Source organism: Lepisosteus oculatus, chromosome 7 (assembly GCF_040954835.1).
Source record: "Lepisosteus oculatus isolate fLepOcu1 chromosome 7, fLepOcu1.hap2, whole genome shotgun sequence".
In the NCBI taxonomy this organism is placed as follows: Eukaryota; Metazoa; Chordata; class Actinopteri; order Semionotiformes; family Lepisosteidae; genus Lepisosteus; species Lepisosteus oculatus.
The window spans coordinates 51,550,281-51,567,283 of NC_090702.1; the positions used below are offsets into that span (position 1 = coordinate 51,550,281).

The 17,003-nt window shown below is 38.2% G+C and overlaps 1 protein-coding gene across 2 annotated transcripts in view; it reads right to left on the reverse strand.

Annotated features, from left to right (window-relative positions):
• The window catches only part of sox5 (SRY-box transcription factor 5), a 330,663-nt gene that overhangs the window by 265,951 nt on the left and 47,709 nt on the right, over positions 1-17,003 (reverse strand). For both annotated transcript variants that reach the window (XM_015352122.2, XM_015352121.2), the window contains exon 3: positions 6,370-6,434. The gene's annotated coding sequence lies outside the window, so the exon portion shown is untranslated. The remainder of the gene's footprint in view (positions 1-6,369; positions 6,435-17,003) is intronic.

A 17,003-nucleotide genomic window follows, 5' to 3' on the forward strand; every position in this document is an offset into this window, starting at 1 on the left:
GGTGGGAGAAATCGTATTTGGAGTCATGGAAACCAGATTTAGCTCCTCCTGTCGCACAGTTTTGCTGCGAGGGAGGGAGTGGAGCTCTGGTGGCATTTCTGTGAAATCAGTTTTGATATTCAGTCAAAAGCAGGGAACCCCCCCCCACCCCAGTCTTGAAGAAACAGAGGGAGAATATTCTTTGGAGCATGCTGCTTTTCAACCACTTTGTTATTTGTAGTAACTCAACTATTATAAACAAATCCAGTAAACTATAGTTTAGGAGTGTAAATAAATCCATTAGATAAGACCATCTTACTGGTTATTTTGAAATGTTCACAAAGAGTGAAAGTATCTAGCTTATAGATGTTTGCCTAAAAGGTTACAATATTTCACTTCATGCATACAGCAGTAATCCAAGTTTTTAATGTCTACTTGCACATTATTGTGAAAAAAGAATCCAATTAAAATATGTCCTTGAGTGCTCTCTTCACATTAACAGAATGTTACCACCACTTAAATGAGGAAACAATCTGAGTTTTATTGAAGTCAAGATACGGGAGCATTTTTAGCCTTGGTCAGAAGTTGACTGAATAACCTTTAATTTAGAATTTTGAAAAACCTTCTTTCTTGGGATTTTCTAAAAACCTTGAAATAGCAGAAGTCTTTTCAAATTTGTTGTTTATTGAAAACAAAACATCATAGCAGTTTCTTGGTTTCTTTAATAAAAACCTGTGCGGAAATGCCATTTAAATTTCTCTGTAAACTAGTGGAACATAGCAGTTTACTGGTTGCATTATTTCTGAAAACCAACTTCAATAAGCAAATGTGAACCCTTACATTTTATTTACACACATTGTAAATACTCAAATATAATGCAAATATGTTCAAGTGGAGAGTTGTGTCAACAGGCACTGGCTAGAACCTAGACACCTGAAGAAGGCTCTACAGTCAAAACATCGTGTTTCTCCTTTTTAATTTTCAGCATGAAATTAACATTTACGTATTACTTTTTGGTGCATACATCTATCTTTGAAAATAAAGATGTAAGTCATTAAATCTGAAGTTAGGTTGTAAAGAATTTTTGAAAGCGAATGTTTATTTTGAAAAGTGTTTTACTTAGCATTATAGCTATACTGTATGTGGTTCAACCATTAACTAATAAGGCTTAGGCAGATGCCTCAGTATACCGAGAGACATGAGAAACATACTGTATGAGTGTTGGAGTCAGCAGCACTTGGGAACATTTTTACAGTGAAGCTTAAAGCTCTATCACAGAAGTTTTAGACTTTAAAGGTACCTTTGTATTGATTGTACTATCCTATCAAGGAGAGTGCATTAGACAATTTGGCACAAAATCCTTCCATCATTAGGAACAAATATGTTCTAGAACCCAAAACAGTGGGTGCTATTCAAAACAGAATCATTAAGTATGAATAAAAAAAGTTCAAGTTGAAATCATCATAGGATTTAGAACGCTTCTGTGATTGTGCAAAGAAACTTACATACTGTAGCATGTTTGTGATGCACCTTTCTGCACCAAGCTTTTACTAGAGTTCTTTCAAGCCTGGCTTCCCGGGCTCAACAGCTCAGGAATGGCTTGGCCATGAATGTCACCTGATCTTCAACTTTCTGATTTTATCTGTGGAGATACAGTCCCTGAGATCTGAGATCTCATTGATTGTAACTTTTTTCTATGTCTATTATCTCATCCATGATGACACCCGACCACCTTGTATTTCTTCTGAAACTTTCTGATTTTATCTGTGGAGATACAGTCCCTGAGATCTGAGATCTCATTGATAGTAACTTTTTTCTATGTCTATTATCTCATCCATGATGACACCCGACCACCTTGTATTTCTTCTGAAACTTTAAATGTATATCTTTAGAAAACATTTCCATAGTTACGTTTGACGCATTCATTATATTTTTCTAATAGTTTGGAAGACTCAGATGATGGTCTTTTTCTCATGGATGTTGACTAAGGCAGTTTGCAGTTTATGTACAGTATATATCATACAGGTAATAATTGCTTAGACAATAGAGTTCACTGGAACTGATCAATGCACCAACATTTCAAGGAATAGCAAAGTTGCAGTACAACTGCAAAGAAGTAAGAGTCACCCAATGGAAGCATTAAATAAATATGGCAGATTGATGTTTTGTACAGCGTGCAATTGTCTTTGACACTGCAAATGAAAAGCAAGCTGCAAAAAAGAGAGTTGAATCATGCAAGGCCTTGAATTGGCTGTAATCGAGAAGGTGAAAAGAAGAAAAGAAGTGAGCGAGCTCTTCAATGCAAGGACTGAGGATGTTTCACACCACAGAGGTTTACTAACGTACATTTTGCCTGCACTAGCATTCTGCTACATTTCTTAAATAATTCTGCTATGAAACGTTATTTGGAAATAAAACCATCTCTAACTGTAACCACAAAAGAGTCTAAAATGACCATTTATGATCTGATCAGTAATCAAGGTTATATCCTATTGTTAAATTTGTTATTTATAAGCTTCTGTATTCACATATCAAAAAACTACATGACGCGGGGACATTTCTGTAATAATTATTTTGCTGTCACCTGTCCATGAAGTTTAATAAAAATATCTATGCCAGTATCCTAGCCACTGATGATAAACTAGGAAAAATGACAGATTGAAACTATTACTTCAGGTAAAATAAGAACTATATTTCAGTTTATGCCCCTTATTATATTCTAACCAGATATTTTTATCTGGTTCAGTCTCTGCTGGAACTCGCTGAAATTGGTGTGATTCTGGGTGCAGATATGAATCTTGTCATGAATCACATATTTGGCAGCAATAAACAGAAGTAGACAGATGTCCAGACACTGGGTATGGAAGATACTGAATACTGTATGTGTTTAACCTCTCAACCAAAGAATTTACTTCAGGTATGGTGGAAGTCATGGCTGGGGTGATATAACTAATACTGGCAGAAGCAGATGGCATTCTGCAATTTACAGAAACATTTTGGCTGCCTATGTAGAACACAATTATTGCACTTTTATTGGGCAGCGTATCTATCTACATACGTAAAAAAACAGAAAAAGGGGGAAAATCTTAGACAGGCCAAGTCAATCTTCAAATTTACATGCAGAAACAAAGTCTGAAGTCGCTGAAGTCATAACACCCACGAGACTTTTAAAATACTTAAAAGGAATGTATCCAAATATTTATGGTCATTTGAAATCACTGGGTTGAACACAAAAAATGTTTTTGTTCTAATATGACCAAATGTATTTACCCAAACAAACATGTATTACGTTTTCTGATAATTCATATTAATCTAATTTTCAGAAATACAAAATACTTACATTGTCAATAGCTATTTACTATTTCTACTATTATTTTCAAAAACAGTAATTACAGGCAATTTCCTTTGCTCTTCTCCACTTTGGAGATATGAACAAATTCACATTGTAGCAGTCAATAATTTAATAATGATGGTCTTATCTTGCTCATGGACATATAATAGCAATACAAGCTCCTGTGCTCTTCTTTCAGTTTTTACCTACAACTTTTTCTGTAATGCTTGGACCTCGAGCGGTGAGGCTGCTATACCCAATACGCAATCCAATGGATTTCAGAAATTAAATCAAGGGGATTGGTCTCTATTTATGTTTCTTGTATTATAGGCTTCTTACAGACCTTGAGAAGGTATTACTATTTGGAATAAAGATTTGAATGTTACATATTAAGACATTTCAGTGACATCGTAGTTTAAGAGTTACAAAACAGCACTTTATAAATGCATACACAACATTAGCAATTCAGAACCTGTATACAAAACAATCTAAGCTTTGTTATTACAAACTGCACAAAGTGCAGGAAAATACTTTTTGAAGCAGATGCACTGACATTTTATTGAACAGATATGACATAAGTAGGTAAATTCATTAGAGTGATTAACATTTGTACTCAACAGGGATGATTAATAGTGGGCGCTGCTGTGAAAGACACAAACTAGTAGTTTATACGCCCACTGGAGGAAACAAAGTTGTTCATCTGTGATAGGCGCTTTGTGTCAGGTTGCAGAAGGTGTCTCGTGGAATTCTCCCCATTTCTTTTTAAGAGCCTGAATCTCTGAGCCCTAGATGCCACACATCACCTCAGCTCATCCCATGCATGTTCAATGGGCAGCAATTTCACATTCTCATCTCGAGAGAAAGCCCCTGTTCCTCACATCGGGACAAGCCAGCAGAACTGGCATCAAGTGAAGTTTTTGGTCTTGATTATCATAGCACCTTACAGTCCTGTAGTGCCTAAGCACTCCTGCCCAGACCATGACACTTGGACCTCTCCATTGATTGGTCTGTTGTGCACAACAATTAGTGTATTGTTCTACTTGTCTGAACCACACTCACTCATATCCATCAGGGTGGTCTAGACAAAGCCTTCATTCTTCCCTAAAGAGGACTTGGCTCCACTGCTGTCCACAAGCAGTATTGCTCCAATATACAGATGGCACAAAGGCATTTTTCTGTTGATAACAGCAGCATATTGATGCCTGTTTTTTTTTTTGCTTTCTTGATTTACACTAGGTTTGATATTCATCAGGTTAAATCACCTGTACCCAATTAACTCTCTCACTAACTAGGCACTTTATTTCTTGTGCAACAAAGTCAACTGAGTGTATCTCGGTCAGTTATGAATAATTAATCAAAATAAAAACTTTTAATCTGCACCCAAAACCTTTCTACTTTATTGTTCTAAAAACACACATTCATAATTAATGATACACTTAATACTATTCATACATTTTATTACTCATCAGGTGCCAGCTGCTATTATGTTATTAAAACTAAAGTTCATGTTTTGTTAATCTGTTCTACAAAGAACTTCCGTGTAGAGTAGTATCTCCAACCCCTAATCTAAAAAATTACCAAAACATTTTTTGACAATATATACTGATGGAAAAAGAAACACAACATTTTCTGGAATTAGAATACTATAATTATAGCTCATGTACTTTCACAAAAAGTTGTCAATTTGTTTTAAGCCCTCTTGCTAGCAATACAGCTTGTGCAGTGAGGCACTGCAATTTGCCAATCACACAAAAGCTCGTTAAGTGCACTTTTACCCAACGAGGTCCAGGTGGAACTATGCCTGATCAGGTCACCTTTAAAAAGGCCTTAATTCAAAGCTTAGGTCACTGCAAGAAAAAGGCCACACTTAGTCAGTTTTCTGTGCATATGCCTTGAATGTCACCAGAAGCAAGGGAGAGGGCCATTGGCATGCCAGACACTATGGAGTAAGCTGCTCCACTGCGTCCCAACTGCAGAGAAGGTTTCAGCAGACCGGCAGGACAGTCGCCCTCGAGTGACCACAGCAGAGCAGGACCGACACATCAGACTGGTCCGTCTGAGAGGTCTTATCAGATCTGCCACCCGTACTGCTGCTGATACTGCCAGCAGACACAATGCCCACATCAGTGACAGGACAGTGAGGCTCAATGCTGCTGGCCTTAGAGCAAGGCGACCTGTCAGAGGCCCTCTGCTCACACCTCCTAGACGTCACACCTACTGGCTCGGGCCAGACAGAGGCTGCGATGGACTCATCAGCAGTGGCATCAGGTTCTCTTCACGGATGAGTCACTCTTCAGCCTGTTCCACGCAGACGGGAGGGCCAGAGTGTGGAGGAGGAGGTGTTGCGTTTCTTTTTTCCATCAGTATATATTCAGCTCCCAAAAATTCTAATCAATGACTGATTAACTTAAATTTCCTTTTGCTATTATGCTATAATATTAAACTTCTCTTTAGTTCTCTATGAATACTCTGTCCATAGGGTAATATGGACTCCCTTTTACACATTCAGGAATTATTGTTATATATTTATGTATTGTATGTTTTATCCTCTAGTCTTAAAATGATTATTCCTTGCTCTTCTAAACTTGTAAAACCTCACATAATTAATCTTAGGGAGAAAAAAAATGCTAGTGAGAAATGATTATCTTGGATGTTAAGACATGGACAGTTCCAGAACACAAGAATGAGGTCTGTAACATCACACTTCCTCTGACATCATTGGATCCTGTCATGTCTTGAGATTACACTGTATATAAGGAACTGCTCTTTTGCTTGGCTCAATGGTGTCAGGGTTAGGGATAGTGATGGGGCTTGCACTGCTGCTGCAAATCCTTACTGCATGACACTTGTCTACCAAATTAAATTATTAGGCATTGTTTCATTTCAAACTTGGTGCCCACCAATGATAGCGATAATGAAGAGGATTGAGGGAAGTGGGGGACAATCTTGAAGTTTCCAAAACAATTTTAATTGACCACCAGTTATTATTGTAAAGTTTCCATGAGTACTGATTAGATAAAAGAATGTATATGACCTGGAAGAGAGCAAAAACTACTTACCTACAATTGTACAGACTGATAATACTGGACTTTGGACTGAAAACCCATCTGCATGAATTTGAAAGCTGAAAAAAAATCAAATAAAAAAAAAGCTCAATTAAATAATAAATTAACAGTTTGAAGATACTTATATCACGGAGCTAATTCATTGTCCATTTATAAGTACATAGACTCTTCAATATGTAAATAACAAGAAAATGATGTTCCGTTTCAATCAGTGACTTGCGTGTAAGCAGAAGAAGAGAATCTGCAGAAAGCTTTGCCGGCTTTTTAATAGATACACTCTAGGAATCTGATTTTTACTACAAGGGTTATTGTGGTACTCAGGATCAAGAAGGTTAAACAACCATGCAACTTCAGGGGTAGACAAGTTACCTTCTGAGTTTTCAACAGAGGCATGGTATAAAACCAGCCCACTTCTGCTTCAAAAATATTTCATTGTTTAATAGAAAATAAATGTGCTTGCGGAGGGGGGAAGAGTCACTTGAAAAGCGAATAATTTATCCCTTATTCAGTGAAGTATCATAGAGCGTGCCCACTAGGTCAAGCACCTCCCATTTCAATGATATCACCTGCAAAATCTGGGTTTGCTGGCAGCCGCCCCGGTGCAGCAAAAAATCCACTCATCTCTCTGTAGCAACAGCCTATTGCTATTTATTACAATTTAAAAAGGTCACCATTTTCTCTGGCTAAGCGCCCCATGCTATTGATAATTTTATGCATAAACAAATGGCAAATTTGCGCCACATAAATATGTATTAGCAATTATTTTTTTTTCTCTCAGGCAATGCCAGCCGCATGCAAATCCCCCCACACACGCACACACACACCAACCCACTCGCTGAGGCTGGTGGCTTTTGTGTTGCTGCTCCTCTTGAGCGGCTCAACAAAAGCAGCACAATGAGCAGTTTAAAAGATTGGCTGTCAATAGGTGATGCAAATGCGCGGCAAATGACAAGAAACCTGCTCAAGGATGGCACAGCGGAAGGGAATAACCGGGCAAGGCATCGTCGTTAGCATTATTTATTTATTTTCTTAATTATCCAGCGCCTGAAGTACTCTTGACATGCTAACAGACGGGGCCGGTGCTAAATATTGGGCGACCAATGGGAACGTGGAAATGTACAAACAAACAGGGAATAAAAAGTGACCCCAAAAAGAAGGTGAAACACCAAAATGTTTCTAGAAATCGCTAACACAACTTTTTTCTCTGACCTGCACAATTTGTGCAGCTGCTTCTCCACAATGTGACCGCTTGTCAATGGTAGATATCCGAAACAGGTTTGCGTTGAGAAACTGACTTCATATGAGAATCAATAACCGTGTAAAAGCATTCAGAGGGCGATACTTCATGAAAGCCATTTGGACTTCTGATGTCACCCTTAATTTCATATAACAGGTCTCTCAAGAGAAGCAGGTCAACCTTTGTTGTGACAGAAAACCAGCAATGATAATGAACAAGCAGTAATGCAGAGCTGTTAAGCTCATTCAGCTTCCTTGTAACATACAAATATAGAATATTACTAAATAACCTCAGTAATGCCGCTGACGGGTTCACTTTTTAAGCTGGTATACATAATCTTAAAAATATTTTTGTTGTTATACTGTAAAGTTGATGTCTTTATCCAGGAAGATTTACTTTCAAAACAGTTACAGAGCTGTAAGGCAATCATGATGTTCATGCGGCAAAATGCTTAGCGTTTAACCTAAAGTGATCACGCACTGCAGGTCAAGATAGAGCACATGTGTTGTGGGATAATGACACTCAAGAGAAAACATACAAAGTAAAAATTCAATGAAAGGAGCATAAAAGATGATCTTCTATCTGAAATCATGAAAACTAAGAAAGATAATACCTTTACCTTAGTGCTGTGTATGAAGGTCTTTCATAAACCTCCCACAAACAAGAGTTCTATGTCTCACCATGTCAATCTCTAAGCCTTTAGAAGTTAAAGCTAAGATGAATTAAAAGCATTGACATGGTTCATGAATACTCCTCACAATCCTTCAGGTCTGTTCAAGCAACTGTTATTGCTACAACAGCTGAAAAACTGTAATGTCTTTCTCATACTGCATTTCATATCTAAACTGTCCATGCAGCTCTACAGCAGAGGTTACTGAAGATACTAGCACTTTCTTCTTCTCATCTCTTCCTTCTGATTCTGAAGGGGAGGGGCCTTATTAGACCAAATCTCATAACCAGTCAGTGATGACCACTGTTTTCAATTTCCTTGATCTAGGAGTCATTTTGAAAAGCAGTTCTGAATAAACCGTTTGAGCTTGATGTCGGATTTTATCAAAGTAAGAACACAGCTGTTTTTTATGTGTCATTATGTAAGTGAACAATATTGGCAGTATAAGGACACTGGTTAAAAATGTTGCATTACTTTATAGAGTACGATAGTTCAAGTAGGCTTGTTGCCATGTACAGTAAATAATGCCTAAATAAAGACTCTTATAAGGATTAATTATTGGAAAGCTGACTAATTGCTCTGGTCAAAATATTTCCGTACCCAAACCGTGCCGCCATCTGATATTATAAATTGACAACAAAGGCTTTTATGCTCAATAAATAAAAATGGAGCATTTCTTCTTTATAGTGGAAGAGGTATTTGTCTGTGTAAACAACCAAACTCCTTTTTTACCCTTTACCTGCAGTTTGGCTTCGAAAGACTGGCGCCTTTCTTCCTAATCCGAGATTTTGCTTTTCACCTTTCACTGGTTCATAACATTTTCTGTCCGGAGGAACAGTTCGTGCTCCACAGACATGTCTAGAATCACAGACGGCCTCGATGCACCAGCTCCAACTTTCACTGCCAAGGACATTCACATTGCAGCCAAGTCCAACCAAAAGTCCGGAAACTTAAAGCACTCCTGTCACTAGCTTAAGGCTTCCTGCTGAGACTCCAGCTCACAACCTTATGCAAATCCCAGCACTAAAGAAGGAAGTGAAGAGGATATTATCCCATAAAGCCACTGTCAGATTGCTCCTGATAAACCTGAGATAAATAACACTATTGTGATAATTGCCCCTCATCTCGTGTTAAAAACCTGACATGTGATGCAACAAAAAAGGAGACCATTGTGTAATGGTTTCCCAGAAATGTACAAATGGTGCTTGGATTTGCATTTATAGAAATTCCTGGGATTAGCACTGTGATCTGCTACTCATATCTGGGACACTTTTAATCAGTTTTTCAGCAATCAGCCTATTCATTTCCCTAATACAATAATCATAATTGCCACATTTGCTAATCACTTTCAAATGTAATTTGCTCGTATTCAGGGATCTGTGTCACTCCACTCTGCCAGGACTGAGGTGCTGCATCTGCTGCATTCTTGAAACCTTCAAGAGCAGACAAGCAAACCTTCAGTGGTTTTGTGTCACCATCATCTGCTGCTGAATGATTCCCCTCACTTTCAGACAGCCATCACACACACAAACAGCCCCCTCCTCACCTTAAAAGTTAACCACAGCATCCCGTCTGTAATCTAATAAGCATTTTCTATACACTCAGAATGTGACAGATTTTTTAATGAAAGGCGGATTGTTCATAGAGGTGGTCTGTGTAGGAGGTCATTACAACTTCTAATCACAATCTCAGTCAATGCACAATAATAAATATTTATCTGTAGCATGTATGTGTAGTGCTGTGCAATTTAAAAATGTGCTTTCCTTCTGGTATAATAATTAGGTTTAGTCTTTGTCAGACATCATGGAGTTAAGGCTGCTGTGTCCCTGTTCCTTGCCTTAACTTGATAGCCATGCAGAAATGTATACAGAAGGTATACTTCAAAGCAAAAGAGCGTGTTTTAAATGTAGCAGTACATTCAAAGTAATAATTTGGGAGAATCGTTTTAAATTAAGTCGTAAAATTTAATTAAACACACAAAACTTGCTTATATCTAAATAACATGTATAAGAGTTATGATGAGTATGAATTATTCTACACATGACAACGCACAAAGTACTTTCCACATTTAAATGAAGGTAATAAACATCCTCAGGCCACGTAAAAACGTATTGAAACATTAATAAAACTGTTGCTGGATGTATTCAAACAAATCACTGATACTATTTTCTTTTCATATTCACATTTCGTTCTTAGAAAACACAAACTTTGCAAAGTTTTTCATATTCAGACGGAACAATAAAATAACCCATTAATGTTATGGTTTAATGCCACATTATCTTCATTTTATGTAATTAAACCTGTTCTATAACCAAAACAGGATTTTCATAAGATATTTGAAGGGCAATAGTATCAAATCTGTAGAGAGCTTCCAAAATGTATTTTAGCCCTACCAGCAATATGGCACATCTTCAACAACAAAGCCATTTCACACAGAGATTTAATAATTACTTTTTCAAGAGGTTATAGTATTTAATCATTACTTTTTCAAAAGCTTATAGTATTTCTACTTCCATTAAAAAAGCACATCGATGGAGATGCACATTTCGAAATCTAAAAGCACCCAAAACAGTGAGAACAATCTTAGGAGCAGCAATTTTAATCTACTAAACAATTTATTTCCATTAATATAATAGCAATATTTAACTGTTTGGCTCTGTTTAAGTGTGGCTTTAAGATGGTATGGCTGAAGCAAGACAGTTTCGCAGGGAGGCTAAAATTAACTCTGAAACTTGTCACTGGAGCATTCATAAGGCCAGCAGAGACACAAAGCTATTGTTAGTGGTGTCATATTTAATGTGAATAACAGACTGTGTGATAATGGCACATTAACAGCTGTGAAACAGAACTTTTACTCGAATGTGACACATAAATATATTCAATATTGTTTTTGACATCCCTTGTATTAAAAAATATTAATAAAATATTACCCTAAAACAGCTGATTTCAGCCATAAAAATTAAATAACAATGTTCTGAAAAGAACTTTGTTCGGTATCTGTTGAAACATTCAGATTATCCTTAAGTACAAACCCCGGAACTTTGTATTTTCTTATTTGTATTCCTGAACTTCTTCTGACATATTTTCTTTATGCAGTATCACTATTAACGTGAACTTCTAAGCACTGTGTGAAATCTTTCAAACTGTCTAAGTTTCAGGAACACCGTGAGACCCTGTACCCCATTTGGACAGCCACTGTCCTCATTTACCAAAGCAAGTATATCACCTACACAGCTGGGCGAAAAGCACACACTATTACAGACTTCATATGTGGTTTGCGTCAGCCTCTTGTTGTTGTTCCTCTTTCCTCCAATACCAGACAATAACTAATTCAGCAGAGTGTGTAATTTCACATCCAATGGCAACCTGGTGAGTGTTTACAAGCCACAGAAACACTACTGACAGTGTCATGGTAAGACAGCGAAGCAAATGAGTTAATGAGACAGAGACCCTGCGTGATGACACACCCCGCCTTGATACCGGGAACATGTGACACATTAAGAATCGTCTTGGTGATCAAAGTGTAAAGTCGCATACTTGTCCTCACAAGAAATGTCTTCAAGTTCATGCACTTCATGTCAGTGTATACTACTGTACATGCTTTCTGAAGTGGGCTTGCCGTTAACTTAATTCACAGACTATCACTCTGAGCAATGCTTCTTTTGGAGCTTTGAAGCTTTGTTTTCTTGTTGTGTAATCCAGCCCCTAATATAGACACAGAAAAAGATGTCAACTCTGCTTCTGATACTAGAGCATGCACTGATCAGATGTCATAATATCCACACATTTAGTGTCATGAATAAACAAGTGTCAGGAACAAAGATGCATTGAAAATATTCACTTGATGTCTATATACTGTATGTACCCTGTGAATTGCTTTTGAAGTAATCCTGGCATGTTCAAAATGTTGAAGAGTGGTATTAGTACACAGAAGGACACATATGCACCAAACCATTGCAGTATGATTTCCGGCATGTCAGTGAATGTCACTCACTATTTTTGCACACTCATGTTACTTCTGTTCTGAACTCGATGGGAACCAGGTACTCATACTCTTGTTTGACCAGGCACTTTAATAGCCCGCTGGAAATTCATTTAATTATGAACTTCAACGTATGGTTTTGTCCAATACTGCAGATTGTATTATACATATCGTTTAAGAGTGCATATCATACTAAACAGACATGGTAAGAGCAATAAAAGTGAAACTTCATAAAACAGTGAAAAAATACATGACCCACGTGGTCAGGCTGTGGCAGATAAAGGGACAGACAGTCTGTACTTGTGCACTTTAAGACTTTTAGAAATACCGCTTAGCTTTTGATTTCTTAAATGCAATCACAAATAAAACTAATGTATACATACTGTACATGTACGAACAATATTGTCTTAGTACATATTGCAGCTCACAAGAGTATTGCATACCCTGAAGGAACTACTGCAAAAAGCACAGAAAATGCAGTGTCATATAAAACATTTTAAACATGAATTAAAATGTAATAAAATAGGAAATCTTAATTCCATTTTTATTTATTACGTAATTATAGCCAGCATAACAGTGAAATAGTCTAATCATGTGAATATGAAAGCATGATATCCACCTTCTGGAAGTCACCTAGATCATCACCAAGTATCAAAACATGTTGAAGACAGAAACATAATACAGCATAGAACATTGTGTTTGGGGAACGTCGGAGAACTGTCCAAAACGTTTTAGGTAATGTATTATAATATTAACCTCAATAATGGTTATAAATAAATATTTCAGACAAGTATCAGCTATGGTGTCTATCAACAAGTCTATTGCAATTCTGCTGCCATGGCAAGGGGACAATAGAAGAACATTTAACCCAAGTGCAATTAGAAAAGTAGTGTGGGATGCTAACTAACAACCTAGGCCAACAATTGGGAAAAGAGTTGGAAACAATTAAAAAAACTCCAGCAGTATCAGGATACAATGTTTCCAAGACAAGGATTTCTAATTAGCACATAATTTAGTCCCAGGTCAAAATGGGAACAAATGACATACTTGGCTATAACACAAATTTGAGTTTTAGACAGTCTCTATACAGTAAAAGTACAAATCTAGCAACAAGCTCAATAAACAGTTAAGCATAAAGTTCAAAGACGAGCAGCACGGGTCTTTCCAGTTGTATTAGAAATGTCATTCAGAAAAAGGCTAAAGGAACTAAACCTCTTCAGCTCTGAGCAGAACAGGTGATAAGGCCATTGAATCCAAGTACTGTATGTACAAAACTTGAAAGTCACGGATGAAGTAAACCAAGTGTGCGCATTCAATATTTTAAGTTTAGCATGGAAACAAGCAGATAAGAGCACACGTGGTGGCTATAAGGCACTGAATTTAGGACTTAGAAAAGGGCTCTGGGTGTCTGGAACAACTATCCAGCCATGTTGTTGAGGATGGTTCCTGGGATCTATCAAGAAACAGCTGAATATGATACTTGGATCAGTTAATCACTAGCAGCTAAGCAGGCGTAATGTTTTAAATAAAGCCTCCTCGCATCTGTACATTTTATTTCTGCTCTTATGAATTTCTCAGCATATTAATGTATAATGTGTTGTTATGTACACTAAAAATAGACTAGGGCACCATTTTGCATGATATTGGCTTTTTACAATACTAAAAGTACCCGATCATTTTAATTAAGAAACGTCTCACTTGACAGAACATGATTTTCATAAAGAATCTCACCTTCTGACCCCAGAATACTGGCTGAGGGACGATTTCCCTATCACACAACTAACACAGAATTAAATGCACCCCCCCCACCTCCCAGACAGGCAGGACCCTGCTCTGGTCTCTGTGCTCTGGTCTGGTCATTTCCAACTCGAAACAGATGTAAGGAGAGGAGGGTGATGGGTACTATATTCTATACTCATGTACTTAAGTTTTTAGAGTTGGTGAAGTACGAACTGAAGTAGTTTGACAGTTTCAGAGACACTGCATCTAGGAGCATCTTTGAAAATGTTTAAACAAGTTCTTTGGTTAGCATGCAGAAGGGGTTTTACTGTGTCAGCCTTGCTATGGCCAGCCTGAAGTATGAACTATGAACTAACAACTGCACACATCTTGGACTTTGACTAAACATCACATGCTATAGGTGTTCAGTACTTTCAGGCTCATCTAATACACTCATCCCTCACTATATCAGCACAAGTGGTTCGTCAACGTTTGCTTCTAGGTGAAAACATGTAAAAGCAACACTGCATTTTCATTAAAATTCATGTAAAACTCTCCATTTCATCCCAAGTGTTAATAAATGGACTTAAACCAGCTGAGTAAGGGTACTTTTTAATGCATTTGAAATGTTTGACACCATATGTTGTTAAGAATACAGCATGTTACTTAAAGTATAATTTACCAACACTTCTTTTTTATTCAAGCTATTATGTTTAAATGCATTGTAAAGCAGTAATGTGCAGAAATAAAATCTGCATGATCATCATAGTACGCATGAACCAGAAATATGACATGAACTACTCAAATCTCTTACTAAACAAAAACTGTTTAATCTGTTAGTTAATAAGTCTGTTCAGTCAAAGACAGAATAAAATCCATATCTGTAAAAGTAAGATAGAGCATCAAACTGTCTCTCACCAGTCATATCAAAACGTGCTTTCGTAGTGCACATAATTAAAAAAAACATTTCATGGTATAAATTGTTAAAATGTGTTAATCAGTTCATCATTATTATTTATTTTATGCATTTAAAATATTATTCTACACATAACTAGTATAATACCCTGGCGATATATGTTAAAATAGATAAGATCACAACCACCAACTGGTGTGAAAAATAACTGGGGAAGAACCAGCTACACTCATATTAGCTCATATTAGTGGGGGAAGTTCATTCTTCTAGCAAAAATAGGTCTCTGTATGTATTGCTTGATTTAGTGAGAACTCTGAAGTAAAGTGCTCGTTTAACAAGGGATGTGTGTGCAACTCCGGTCAGGCAACCTTACAGCCCTTTGTTAGGGGTATATCATGGACTGAGAGGGGGCTTCCTAGGCAAATGACCATCTTGGCTTAAACCCATAGTGTGGCCTTGAGCCAAGATGGCTACCGGACCAGTAATTGGAAGAGGCTACAGACTGGAATTCCATGTGAGTGAAAGGAGCTGAGGAGCTGGTCATTTCCCTGAGGATGAGGAAGAGGGATATAAGGCAGCAGCCTAAAGACAGCCATTGGGTCTGTGTTTAGACACAAGCAAAAACTAAACAACTTATCAAACCACTGCTGCAATGTAATGCAATGTTGCTTTATTAGCCCTATACAATTTCTTGCATTACGAATTCATCTTTTTGCAGACCCCAACTTTCTCTCCATGAGACACAGACACACAGACAGGGAGAGAAGCTTGGGGTCAGAGCGCAGGGTCAGCCACTGTACAGCACCCCTGGAGCAGCTGGGTTAAGGGCCTTGCTCAGGGGCCCAACGGAGTAGGATTCCTCTGCCAACTGCAGGATTTGAACTGGCAACCTTCCAGCCACAGGCACAGATCCTTAGCCACAGAGCCACTGCTCCACCTGTCTGGGGTGCCATTATGAAGAAAGTGACCAAAGCGGATCATCTGGAAGGGAGAGAGCTGGGTTGAGCCGACTAACACACCTGAGAGACTCACTAAACTGTGTGTCAGCTTGCGTAGATACATTCAAGGACGCTCTAAAGGAAAACAAAGGGGTGAAAGAGAGGAAAATCTTGCGAGTTATAATATTTGAGAGAATGAGTTGAAAGACTTGAAGTACTAGTGAAAAGAACGAGAGAAAGAAAGTGAGTTGGAAAATACACTACGCAGCAAAGACGATCAGTGAGAAGACATAGAATGTGTTAAGAGATCGCGAGAGATCTGAACTAGCAGGGGAGGGTCTGTACCTGAGAGAAGGAAAAGACCCTCTCTTACCCAGAAGGGGACCAACAGGAAAGTTAAGATCCCAGAGGAGACCAGTTGAGAGTTAATGAGAAATTCCCTCACGGACTAAGAGCACAGTCTCCTTATCATCAGGCTGCTCTCTCTCATCCTAGCGTTAATCCCGCATCAGCAGGGTCCGCTTGTCGGCATGCCCGTCTCCATTTGGTGGTTTGAACCAAATCTTTGAGCTGACATTAAATGTGACCAAGAATACTCCAACCGCCTGCCGTCAGGGTGGGGGGGGGGGGAGAACAAAGTAATGTAGCCAATTCATAGAGGGGGATTATTAGGAGACATGGGAAATTTGGCCAGGACGCCGAGATTATACCTCTTTTCGAGAAACACCCTGGGATTTTTAATGACCACAGAGAGTCAGGACCGTAGTTTTACGTCTCAGCCGTAAGACGGCGCTTGTTTACAGTATAGTGTCCCCGTCACTATACTGGGGCATTAGGACCCACATGGACCGCAGGGTAAGCGCCCCTTGCTGGCCTCACTAACACCTCTTCCAGCAGCAACCTTAGTTTTTCCCAGGAGGTCTCCCACCCAGGTACTGACTAGGCTCACACCTGCTGAGCTTCAGTGGGCTGCCAGTTGTAAGTTGTAGGGTGACATGGCTGCTGCCCCCCCTTATCATCAGGCTGCTAAACACATAAAAAGACATGAGGAAAGATTAGCATGAGTCAAGTGATGTGACAGGTGCTGATAACAATACTGCTAGATGTAGTTTTTATTTGTGAAACAAAAGTAAATTTGCTGTTTTATACTAAATGCATAAACAACCACC